Raw genomic sequence first — 13,131 nt, 5'->3', positions numbered from 1 at the left:
TTTGTTTTTTCCTAATTATAAGAACAGTTCCTCCAGGTAAATAAAATTATTGCACACAAACCCTGCCATATTCTATCTTAGGTGTGTATGTACATGAACATAAAATGAAAAGCCAGCTGGTCACGCTTGTCTGAGAAGAGGAGGTGATTAAAGAGGACTGTAGCATGTTTACAACGACGAATGCTAGATGGTGTGAATGGGCTGTTTATCATTCTTTGTATTTTTTTCTTTTATATTACCAAAAAAAAAAAAAACTCCTTGTAGAAAACTTAGGGGAAAAATAGGAAAATATAGAGAAAGAATCACAACTACCCATAATCCTCCCTACCCCACGGACAACCACCATTCACATTTTGGAGGATTTTTCCTATGTGCATATGTCATTTTCTCCTTCTCCTCTGAGACTCCTGTCACTTGGCTCTACTCTGCCACCCCTTTCTCATCACTTGATCTGCTGCCCCTGCTCTCCCCTGTCTCCATCCGTCAAGCACTTGGGTTTCCAGATCTTGGTCAGGTGATCTGTCCTAATGTCCTGCTCATCCATGTGAAGGACCCTCCAATACCCTTCCTTGAGCTCCTCAGTGACCTTCCTCATGACCCTAGCCATTCTCTCCAGGGCCATGCCTTGAATGGTCCCCTCTGAAATCCCAACCTCAGGCATCCCACAAAGCCCTCTCCTACAGCATGCCCATCTTCTGACTCCCACTGCCTCATCCTCTCACTTCACAGAGGCCACTGGCCTGTTCTATTTTCTTCCATTCAGCTAGGCCCCTCCTGGCCTCTCCACCACCAAGCCTACACCACAAGGTGGAAGATCTGAAGGCCAGCTCAGCTGTCCAGGGAGAGATGAGAAGTATAGGGTTCTTGGACTTGGACCAGGATGGTGGCTGTGGAGATGGAGAGAAGAAGGGAGATTTGAGACATGTGATTTGTATGCACATTGAAATTTGAAAAGCACTATTCTAAATCCTCTCACCTCCTTACTCCTTCTCCCAGTGGCTCCTCCAGCTCCACTTGGACCCCACTCCATCCCTTATCCTCCCCCTTTCTGCTAAGTCCTCCCCATCAGCCTGTAAGCATACCCAAGTCTCTTCTATCCTACAAAAACACACCTTCCCTCAACTTACTTTATAGTTCTAGTTACCGCTTCCTTTCCCTTCCCCTCCAAACTTCTGGAATGGATTCTGTTTACTTGCTGTCTCCATCTTCTCAACTCCTACCTCCTCCTCAATCCACAGCAGTGTGGTTCAGCCCCCCACAGGAAGAGCCCTTGTCTAGGTCACCAGTGACTTCTAACTCTGCTGAATCCAACGGAAGCATCCCAGTTCATAGCTTATTATTACTCGCCACTCCCCCTGCACTCCTAAAGACCACCTCTTTCCTGGTTATCTTCCTGCCTCTCTGGTTGTTCCTTCTGAGTCTCCTTTGTGGACTTTTTGTCATCAGCTCAACCTTTAAATATTGGTATTCCTTTGCATCCTCTCTACTTCCCCTATTGTTCCCATTGGTTGGTTCATGCAGTCTCACGGTTCCCCTTTTATATGATGATTCTCAAATCACTGTCCCCAGACTAGACAACTCTCCTGAGCATCAGGCTCAAATATCTAATTACCTCACCTCTCCACCTGGGTGTCCCAGTCATCTCAAGCTCAACACGTACAGACCCACTGATCATTTCTTCTCTTCCCCCAAACTGCTTCTTGTGTATTTTCTGTCTCAGTTCGTGGCCTCATGATGTACCCAAGCCAAAAACCTGGCAGTCACTCTTTACTTTTCCCTCTCTTTCTACATAAAGTCAATCATTCGGTCCTGCTGATTTAGTTCATGAATATTTCTGTAACAGGTGCCTTCCTCTTTGTCCCTGCTGCTATTGTCCTTGTTCATGTAGCATCTCTTGCCCCTCAATCATTTTTCCTCATTACTGAGTAATCTTCCTAAAGTATAAATCAGATCATGTCACTCCTCTGCTTAACATCGGTAACATAAAAGAAATTAAAGAGGATATAAATAAATGGCAAGACATCCCAGGTTCATCGATTGCAAGGCTTAATATTGTTAGGATGGCAATTCTCCCCAGACTGACCTACAGATTCAGTGCAATCCCTATCAAAATCCAAGCTGCCTTTTTTCTGCAGAAATTGATAAGCTGATTCTAAAATTCATACGGAAATGCAAAAGATCCAGAATAGCCAAAATAATCTTGAAAGAGAAACAAGTTGGAGTACTCACACTTCCCAACTTCAAAATTTACTACAAAGCTACAGTAATAAAGACAATGTGGTACTGGCATAAGGATAGACATATAGATCAGTGGAATAGAATTGAGAGTCTGGAAATAAATAAAGATACCAGAAATAAAAATACATCCACGGTCAATTGATTTTTGACAAGGGTACCAAGATGATTCAAGGAAGAAAGAATAGTCTTTTCAACAAATGTAGCTGAAACGACTGGGTATCCACAGACAAAAGGACGAGATTGGACCCCTACCTCATACCATATACAAAAATTAACTCAAAATGAATCAAAGACTTAAACTATAAAACTTTTAGAAGAAAACATAGGTGTAAGTCTTTATGACCTTGCATTTTGCAATGGTTTCTTAGATATGACACCAAAAGCACAAGCAACCAAAGAAAAGATAGATAAATTTGACTTCATCAAAATTAAAAACTTTTGTGCTTCAAAGCACATTATCAAGAAAGTGAGGGCTGGCCCGTGTGTTAGCCGTTAAGTGCGAGCGCTCCGCTACTGGCGGCCTGGGTTCGGATCCTGGGCGCCCACTGACGCACCGCTTCTCTGGCCATGCTGAGGCCGCGTCCCACATACAGCAACTAGAAGGATGTGCAACTATGACATACAACTATCTAACGGGGCTTTGGGGAATAAAAGGAGGAGGATTGGCAATAGATGTTAGCTCAGAGCCAGTCTTCCTCAGCAAAAAGAGGAGGATTAGCATGGATGTTAGCTCAGGGCTGATCTCCCTCACAAAAAAAAAAAAAAGTGAAAAGACAAAGCTCTGACAGGGAGAAAATATCTGCGAATCATATGTCTGATAAGGGTCTAGCATCCAGAATGTATAAAGAACTATTACAACTCAATAGTAAAAAGATAAATAATCTAAGTGAAAAATAGGCAAAGGATTCAAATAGACATTTCTCCAAAGAAGATATACAAATGGCCAATAAGCACACGAAAAGATGCTTAAGACCATTAGTCATTAGTGCAATGCAAATAAAAACTATAAGATACCACTTCATCTGTACTAGGATGGCTGTAACCAAAAAGACAGAAAGTAACGAGTTGATGAGGATGTGGAGAAATTGGAACCCTCATGCACTGCTGGTGGGAATGTAAAATGGTGCAGCCACTTTGGAAAATAGTTTGGCAGTTCCTCAAAAAGTTAAACATAGAATTACCATATAACCTAGCTATTTCATTCCTAGGTACGTACCCAAGAGAATTGAAGACATGTATTCATACAAAAATTTGTACAAGAATGTTCAGACCAGGTTTAGTCATAATTATATCACCACACCCAGAACAGGAACCCACACTCTCTGCCTTCTTCTCTGTTACCATAAATGAAGTCCCCTTGCTCTTTTTTAAGGCTAAACTCTCTCCTTATCAAAGGCTTTGCTTCTGTAATTATATCCTTTTTCTCCCTACATCAAGTGCTTCTTCTCCAATGGATCATTCCAGTCAACAACCAAACGTACTGTATATCTCCATCTTAAAACAATTACAAAACAAAACCCCCCTGGACTCTACCTGCCCTTCAGCCACTACTCATTTCTCTGCCTCCCTTCCTACTTTCTCAAATCTCATCACTCTTCAACCCACTTACTCTCTTTGGCCTCCAACCTCACCACTCCACTGAAACTGCTCTCGTCAAGGACGCCATCCATGTTGCTAAACCCCATGGTCACTTTTCGGTTGTCATCTTAACCTCTCAGCAATAGTCAACCAAGATGCCTTTTTTCTGCAGAAATTTTCTACTCCATCCTGCTTAAAACGTGCTTCTCTTGGTTCTGTGACCCCACACCCTTCAGGTTTTCCTCCTACCTCTGTAACCACTCATGCTTGCTCTCTTTAGTTGATTTCCCTCTCCTGGACTTGAATCTCTAAGTCCGGTCTTCAACTACCCATTCGAAGGTCAAAGCCTTGAACTTATCATCATCAATAATATACTACCTCTAAGACCTCACATCTCAGCACCCTACTCCCTGACACCCATCTCCTTTCTTCCCAGCTCATTCACTCTAATACCTTCTCAACAATTCTTCAGCTTCTTGAGATCTCCCTCTCTTGATCCTTCATGATGGCATGCCTGAGAATTTGGTCAAAGGCCTTTTCTTCTCTATACTTGCACCCTCTTTTTCAGTGATCTCACCCAATCCCTTGTCTTTCTATACTATCAATATGTCAATGACTCCTATGTATATCTCCAGCTCTGATCTCTCACTAAATGCCAAACTTGTGCATCCAACTGCTTACTTGTCATCTCTTACTTGAATGCCTACTTGCCATCTAAGCTTAATATACCCAAGAAAAGCTCTTAGTTCCACTCTCTTCAATTCATTCTTCCCCCAGCCTTCCCCATCTCAGTAAACGGCACCATTATCTAACTAGTTGCTCAAGCCAGAAGCATAAAAGCCATTCCTGATTCCTCCCTTTTTCTCATTCTCCAAATTCTTTCCATCTGCCAGTCCTGTCTCTCTATCTCCAAAATACGTCTTAAATCAAACAGCTTCTCTCCATTTCCATTGTCACTCGTTGCATCCAGTAGCCTCCTAACTGGCCCCTCTACTTCTACCCCTACAATACATTTTCCACATAGCAGCCAGAGCAATCTTTCGAAAACATAAATCAGGTCATATCAACGCCCTCCTTTAACGGCCTATGCAGGGCTTCACCGGGCCTGCAATGTCCGACACGCCCTGGCTCCTACCACCTCCGTAATATCATGTCCTCCCACTTTCCTCTCAATTGCTGCACTTCAGCCACGCTGCTCATCTTTCTTTTCTTTCAACGCACCAGAGTGCTTTCCATCTTAGGATCTTTGCTCTTGCTGTCCCCTCTGCCTTCAACACTCTGTCCTCAAATCTTCAGTGAACTTTTCTCTATCACACGGTCTAAATCCGCACTGTCCAATAGAGCTTTCTTTAATCATGGAAATGTTCTGTATTCGCACGGTCCAATATGATAGCCACTAGCCACATGCGGTTATCGAGCACTTGCAATGTGGCTGGTGTGACAGAGAAACTGAATTATTTAAGTAATTAAAATTTAAATTTAAATAGGCACAAGGGGCTAGTGGATACTGTATTGAAGCATGAAGGTACATTATCCCCAAGCCACTCTCTATTAAATTATCCTGTTTTATTTTCTTCAAGTACTTTTCTCTAGATGAAATAATCTTGTTCATTTATCAATTTTCTACTTTTAGCACAAGAATGTTGGCCCTATGAGAGCAGAGGCCTTGAGTATCTCGGCTACAGCTCACCACTCAATACTCAGTACCTAGAAGAGTGTCCGGGACATGGAAGTTGCTTGATACGTATTTGTCAACTGATGAATAAAGCATCAAATCAGTGGTTCTCAAAGTGTGGTCTGCGCACTCCTGAGGGTCCCCAAGAGTTTTCAGAGGGTCTGTGAAGTCAAACCTATTTTCATAATAATACTAAGGCATTATTTTGCCTTTTGGATGGTGGAAAAGCAATGGTGGGCAAAACAGCTGGCCCCTGAGCACAAAGCAAGGCTGTGGCTTCAGGCTGTACTTATGGTCGCTGTGTTCATCACTGGCATGCATGCACAGTAAAAGAAATAAATATACCAGTTTCACTTAAGAATGACTTGATGAAACAGTAAAAATTATTAACTTTATTAAATCTCCACCCTTGAGTATACTTCTTTTCAATATTTTGACAGAATAGGAAGAATTCTGCTGGAGCCTAAGTACCACAGTTGTCTCAAGGAAAAGCACTTGTGCAATTGTTTGAGTTGCAAGCTGAACTAGCTGCTTTTTTTCCTGAACACCATTTCTACTTGAAAGAAGGATTGAAAGACATATGATGGTTATGCAAATGTGGGTTTTTTGCAGACATTTTCTCTAAAATGAAGGAAATGAGACTGTCAATTCAAGGGGAAAAATTGACAGTATTTGCTGCCAATGATAAAATTTGAGCTTTTGAATGAAAATGAGACTTTTGCAAAATTTGTATCCACCACTGTGAGCTTAATAGCTTCCCAATACTTAAAGACTTTTTGATAAGATCAGTGGTGACATTAATGAATATGATTTTTAATATTGTATAATGAAATGTATCAACATTTGGAAGAGCTATATAACTTACTGAACCAATATTTTCCAAGTGACCAATACATGATGTTACAAAATCATGCATGGATAAAGGATGCATTCAAAGTGCAAGATAGACCACTGTATTTTAATTTAATGAAAAGTTCATCGATATGGTTTCAGATTCCACATTGAAACTAAATTGTACAAAACTATCATTTGTCAAGTTTTGGTATAGTATCAGAGATGAATATACACAATTAGCTAAAAAGGCTTTAAAAATACTCCTTTTTCCAATTATGCATCTGCATGAGGCTGAATTTTCTTCATGTACTTAAACCAAAACAACATATCTCAACAGATTGAACAGAGAAGCAGATATGAAAATCTAGCGGTCTTTTATTAAGCCAGACACTAAAGAGATTTGCAAAAATGTCATTCTCACTAATTTTTTTGATATGGAAAATGTCATTATTTTGCATTGAAAAAGATGTTATTTATGGTGACATTAATGGGCTTATTATTTTTAAATTAACAAATATATATATATATTTTTTGCTGGGAAAGAGTCACCCTGAGCTAACACCTGTTGCCAATCTTCCTCTTTTTTTCCCCCCTCCCCAAAGCCCCAGTACACAATTGTATATTCTAGTCATAAGTCCTTCTAGTTCTTCTATGTGAGCAGCTGCCACAGCATGGCTACTGACAGACAGGTGGCGTGGTTCTGAGCCCAGGAACTGAACCCAGGCTGCTGAAGCAGAGCGTGCCAAACTTTAACCATTAGGCCATCAGGGCTGGCTCGATAAATATTTTTTTTAATTCTTAATTTTAATTTTTAATATGACAAGCATCAATAATGTAACCCACATAAACAAAAGCTCTTTCAGGTCTTCAATTTTTCAGATTGTAAAGAGGTCCAAAAAGTTTGGGAAACACTGCTATAGATAAATAATGAAGTTAATCAGCCCCTAATACCTTGGGGCATTGGTGGAAGGAACACAAGATAATTATAAATAAGCCACCCCATTTGGAAAAAGATAGGAGGGGAAACAACACCCAATGGTCCTTGGTGTGTATTGCATCCTACAGATCAGGAACTGCAAGGATTCCATGTCTTGGTCGAGTGAGGCCAGTCTGTTGCTCTGCCATGTTGGGGAGTCACCCCTAACTGTTGTAACTCTGTGGCCACATCTTAGAAGGATTTTGAGGATTTCCTGTTGGTATTGTTTGGAGCCAAGACATTGCCTTAGTGGTTGATCAATCGCAGGCTCCTAGGTGCCAGGATTGGTGTTTCTCTGGCAAAACCACTCCCTTGAAAGTTGGGCACATTTTCTGACTGTTCACATTTGGATAATGCCATAGGCTAATAACCAAGTCAGAAGAATTGTGAGTCATGGTCCCTGAATCTTGGTGTGCCAGGGAAAGAGAAGGAGTCTCTCTTAGCAACAGGACCTCCCAGTCTTCGGCTCAGAGCCTCTTTCTTCATCTCTGTCTTGGAGCACTGTGAACACCAGGCACGGGAGGAAGGCACAGCTGGCTGCCCCCCACCACTAGGCTGCATCCCAGTGGAAGGCTCTTTACCTAGGGTAACTGTTCTCCCAGTGGGGACAGGTAGGAAGGGCTTGGGAAGGGGCTGTGTTTCCTGCCTCCCTGCCTTTGTTCCCACTCACTTCAGCTTTGACAGAAAGAGATGAGCTTTTTCAATCCTGCAAAGCACGTGACCATCAGCCTGCATCAGCTTGGATTGCTGGCTACAGGCAATCTCTCTTAGCAAAGCTGTAGGCACACGAGCTCAGGGGCCAGGCTGCCTGGATTCAAGTCACAGCTGTACTGCTGTGTAGCTTCGTGACCTTGGGCGAATTGTTCCAGGCCTCAGTTCCTCAAATGTAAAATGGGGAATAACAGCGGTAGCCACTTCTTTGTGTTACTGTGAAGATTAAATGAATTAATAAGTGTAAAGCACTTAGAATAGAGCCTGGTACATGACGAGTGCCTCAGAAATGTTATCTTTTATTATTCATTATTCTCTCTGCCAAATCTGTCTCTTTGACTCTGAACTGAAGTCTTGGGAAAATAGCCCATACACACAACCTCCTGACTTATTTCTACCAAGTTCCCTAAAGCTCTCACTGATGTTAGATGCATGGGCTGAGCTTCAGGAGACCCTGGCTGTGCAGCCGCATGGCAGGGAATGCTGACCTCCGAGCCTGGGATAGGGAAATCCTCACTGTTCTTTACTCCCTCAACTCAGCCAATTCCACGAGTTACGGGCATCCCTAGCAACAGCCCACTTCCTATATTAGTCAGAACTTCTTCAGCTACAGGTGACAGAATCCTAACAGAAATGGGCTTTGCGTAAGGGGAAAGGAATTTGTTGGATCACATTACGGGAAAGTTCAGGGGCTTCAGACATGGTTAGATCCCAGCACTGAGATGATGTCATCTGGTGTGTTCCCACGGTGTCTCAGTGTCTTGCCCTTTCTCCATTTCTCAGCTCTGCCTTCCTCTGTGTTGGTTTCAATATCAGGCAGTCTCTGTCCACGTAGTGGAGGATCCATGCTTACAACTTCCCAGCTTAGGAACCTCGGGAGAAAGCAGCCTCTACTCTCCTGGAATTCCAGAAAAGCTTGGAATTGCCTTTAATTTCTTCAGCTCTAGTTATGTTCCTTAGGGCCAGCCCCGTGGCTTAGCGGTTAAGTGCGCGCTCCGCTGCTGGTGGCCCGGGTTCGGATCCCAGGCGCGCACCAACGCACCGCTTCTCCCGCCATGCTGAGGCCGCGTCCTACGTACAGCAACTAGAAGGATGTGCAGCTATGACATACAACTATCTACTGGGGCTTTGGGGAAAAAATAAATAAATAAATAAAATTATTAAAAAAAAATAGCTATGTTCTTTAGCCTTGTGACATCCCAGAGTCACGTCACATGTGGCCTCAGAGGACTGAAGCTGCACAGCCAGGGAGGGGAGGAAAGGATTGATATTTATCAACCAGCTATTCTGTAGCAGGCATTTTATATCTTCTCATGGTGAGGATTATCCTGTTTGAGGAAGGAAACAAAGTCTCATGGTCGTCTCCACCTCCCTCCAAGCTGAGAGGGGAGGGGCTCTTTTTTGTGTCCATAGTCAACCCTCTGCCTCTGCGCTTGCTCCAATCCCTCTCTCTTCCTAGAGAAAAAACATCATCAAATATCTTCCTCTTGCTCTTATGTTGTCACTCTCTCCCTCTCTATTTTCTCCTGAGCCTCCAAACATGCTTAAGTCTATCCTCCTGAAAAAATAAACCTCCTCCCCTTCTTAGGAGAGATTTGTCTGCGATTTCTACCTCCTCACCTTTCACTCACACCTCAACTAAATGAAATCAGTTTTCTGTTGCTGCTGTCTTCTGAAATTGCTCTCTCTAAATTACCAACTACTTTCCACATGACAAATCCAGTCCTCAGCTAGCTTGACCCATCTCACATGTCAGCTCACCATGCTTTCCTTCCTGAAATTCTCACCCCACTTGGCTTCCATAATTTTGTTCATTCCTGGCTCTCCTTCTCCCTTTTCTGGTTGCTCCTATCCCTGTGCTCACTGGTTAAAGGTTTACGAGAAGAGAAAGCCAATTCCCCTTTTACTCACATCTATGGTTTCAAGTGCCATTTTTTCATGGGTGATTCCCCATCTCCAGGGCCTGGGTCTGTCTGTGGGTGTCCATTTCTATTGACACCGCACAAAGCCTGAACAGAGCAACTGTCCATATATAGTGGGCAATGAATGGATTTCCTCAAAGGCAGGTGCCTAAGGAATGGCAAAGCGGGGAACCATATCCAGATCTGGAACTATATCCCAAGCCACTCACAAAGGCAGACCCCACAAAAGAAAACTTAAGTAGCATCTCCAATGAAGGTTAAGAGGAGGGGCAGTTATCCTGCCATCGCTAGATCCTTCTGATGACTACTCAGGCCTCAGAACTCAACCCCACAGTGCCAGCAGTCTTCTCTCGTTGCCACCCTCCACCCAGGAAGCCCTCTCTCTCACGTTTGCATGTAAGAGTGTCAGAGTGGAAAGAGCATGATATCTGGCATTCCAGATCTGGGTTTGTGGTCTGCTGCTGTTTTGATCCGGCTGTGTGATCTCCAGAAAATCAGTGGCCATGTTTGGTATCTGTTCGTGAACTTCTTCAGGTATGCAAGGAAAAGCCATGCTCAGATGATAGTCAGTGATGAGGGCTACAATAAGGACACAGAGGACGTGAGGTTATCAGGGGAAGCCATCTCAGCAGCCCCAAGCAGGTCCCTGGGGAATAGGAACAATGATCCGGTGACGTGCCCTGGCTGTGCTCCTAGCACTTATATCTCCCATACCAGACAGGCTCACACAGGCGGTTGGCCTCCACCACATGTAGCTTGTTCACGGCAGCGTTTGGCGTGGGCCCAAATCCTGTGTCCAGTCAGCTGCAGGAAGGTTGGCAGGGCTGGCCTCATTAGATTTACGTGACCTAGATCACAGTGATTTCACGAAGCAAGATCAGCTCAGGTCTGCTGGCCTCAGGAGGAGGCTGAGGGAGTTGCAGGCACTCAGCTTCATGGTTTTCGTGTCTTCCTCATTGTGGCTCGATTTCCTTCCTTCCTTTGACAAATGAAGGGGTTGGATCAATTGATCTTCAAAGGTACTTCCAAATCTGACTTTCTAGGAATTTATTATTATTATAGTTTGGCTGCACATCAGCTCTAGTGAAATGGCATATCATATCCCTGCTCGAAGGTTTCAAGTTGTGTTGTATATCAGTCAGGGATCAGCCACAGGAAACAGAAACTATTCTAATTATTTTAAGCAGAAAGGGATTTAATACAGGGAATTAGATATTTAAAAAACTAGTTGCATACTAGTCAGCCATAAAAAAAGACAAAACCGTCCCATTTGCAACAACATGGATGGACCTGGAGGGTATTATGTTAAGTGAAATAAACCAGAAAGAGAAAGACAAACACCACATGATTTCACTCATAAGTGGAAGATAAACCAACACACGGACAGAGAGAACTGTTTAGTGGCTACCAGGGGCAAGGGGCATGGGGGGTGGGCACAAGGGGTGAAGGGATGCATTTATATGGTGACAGACAAACAATAATGTACAACAAAAATTTCACAATAAAGAAAAAAAAACTAGTTGGAAGGGCTTGGAGGAGTGGGCTCTAGGATGAGCCTCCAGGAGTGACTCTCAGAACAAGACCCCAGAATAGCTGCCAACTCTGGCACAATCATGAAGGTGATGAGTCACGAGGGCACTACTAGAATAGTTGCATTGAAGAATACACCAGGTGAAAAGACAACCCACAAAATGGGAGAAAATATTTGCAAATCATACATCTGTTAAGGGACTTGTAACCAGAAAACACAAGGAAGTCTTATAACTCAACAAAAAGACAAATAACCCAATTAAAAAATGAGCAAAGAGGGGCCAGCCCGGTGGCACAAGTGGTTAAGTGCATGCGCTCCTCTGCAGCGGCCGGGGGGTTCGCCGGTTCGGATCCCGGGCGTGCACCGACGTACCGCTTGTCAAGCCATGCTATGGCGGCATCCCATATAAAGTAGAGGAAGATGGGCATGGATGTTAGCCCAGGGCCAGTCTTCCTCAGCAAAAAGAGGAGGATTGGCAGATGTTAGCTCAGGGCCGACCTTCCTCACAAAAAAAAAAAAAAAATGAGCAAAAGATTTGAATAGATATATCTTCAAAGACGACATACAGATAAGAAAGGAGTATATGAAAAGATGCTCAACATCGCTAGTCATTAGGGAAATGCAAATCAAAACCACAATGAGATACCATTTCATGCCCACTAGGATGGCCATAATGAAAAAGACAATAACAATTCTTGGCAAGGATGTAGAGAAATTGGAACCCCTGTGCATTTCTGGTAGGTAAAATGGTATATAGCCTCTGTGGAAACAGGATGATGGTTCCTCAAAAAATTAAACATATAATTTCTGTATGATCCAGCAATTCCACTTCTTGGTGTATACCCAAAAGAATTGAAAGCAAGGACTTGAACACATATTGGTGCACCAATATTCATAGCAGCACTGATACAACAGTCAAAAAGTGGAAGCAACCTAAATGTCCATCAGTTGATGAATGGATAAACAAAATGTGGTATATCCATACAATATCCACATAATATCCAATGAAATATTATTCAGCCATAAAAAGAAATGAAGTACTGATACATGCTATGACATGGATGAAACTTGAAAACCTCTTGCCAAGACACAAAAGGCTACATATTGTATGATTTCAGTTATACAAAATATCCAGAATAGGCAAATTCATAGAGACAGAAAGTAGAGTAGTGGTTGCCAGGGCAGGAAGGAGGACAGAATTGGGAATAACTGCTAATAGGTTTCTTTGCGGGTGATGGGAATGTTCTGGAATTAGATGGTGATAGTTGCACAACTTTGTGAATATATTTAAAATCTACTGATTTGTACAGTTTAAAATGGTGAACTTTATGTTATAAGAATTATATCTCAATAAAAAAAATAGGATGGTTAAAATACACACACCCATTGTGGCTGCAAACTAAACATCACCTCTGCTGCTGCCACGACTGCTTTTCAACCACATGAAGCTAGTGACTGGACACTGGAATGCTGCTGAAGCAACCCTACTTTGCCACAAAAATGAAGCAACAACCACACAGCTGGGAGATGGCCTTGGCCTCACTTTCTCCTCCCAACTCTTATATAAATGGATACAATTTATAGACCCTAATTTGCATGCAAAATGTTAACTGCAAGGGATTCTGGGCAATGTAGTGTTTGACTTCGCAGCCTCGGCAGGATGAGG

Source organism: Ceratotherium simum, chromosome 22, assembly GCF_057802395.1.
Source record: "Ceratotherium simum simum isolate JZ-2026a chromosome 22, ASM5780239v1, whole genome shotgun sequence".
Taxonomy (NCBI): Eukaryota; Metazoa; Chordata; class Mammalia; order Perissodactyla; family Rhinocerotidae; genus Ceratotherium; species Ceratotherium simum.
This window is presented reverse-complemented; position numbering follows the sequence as displayed.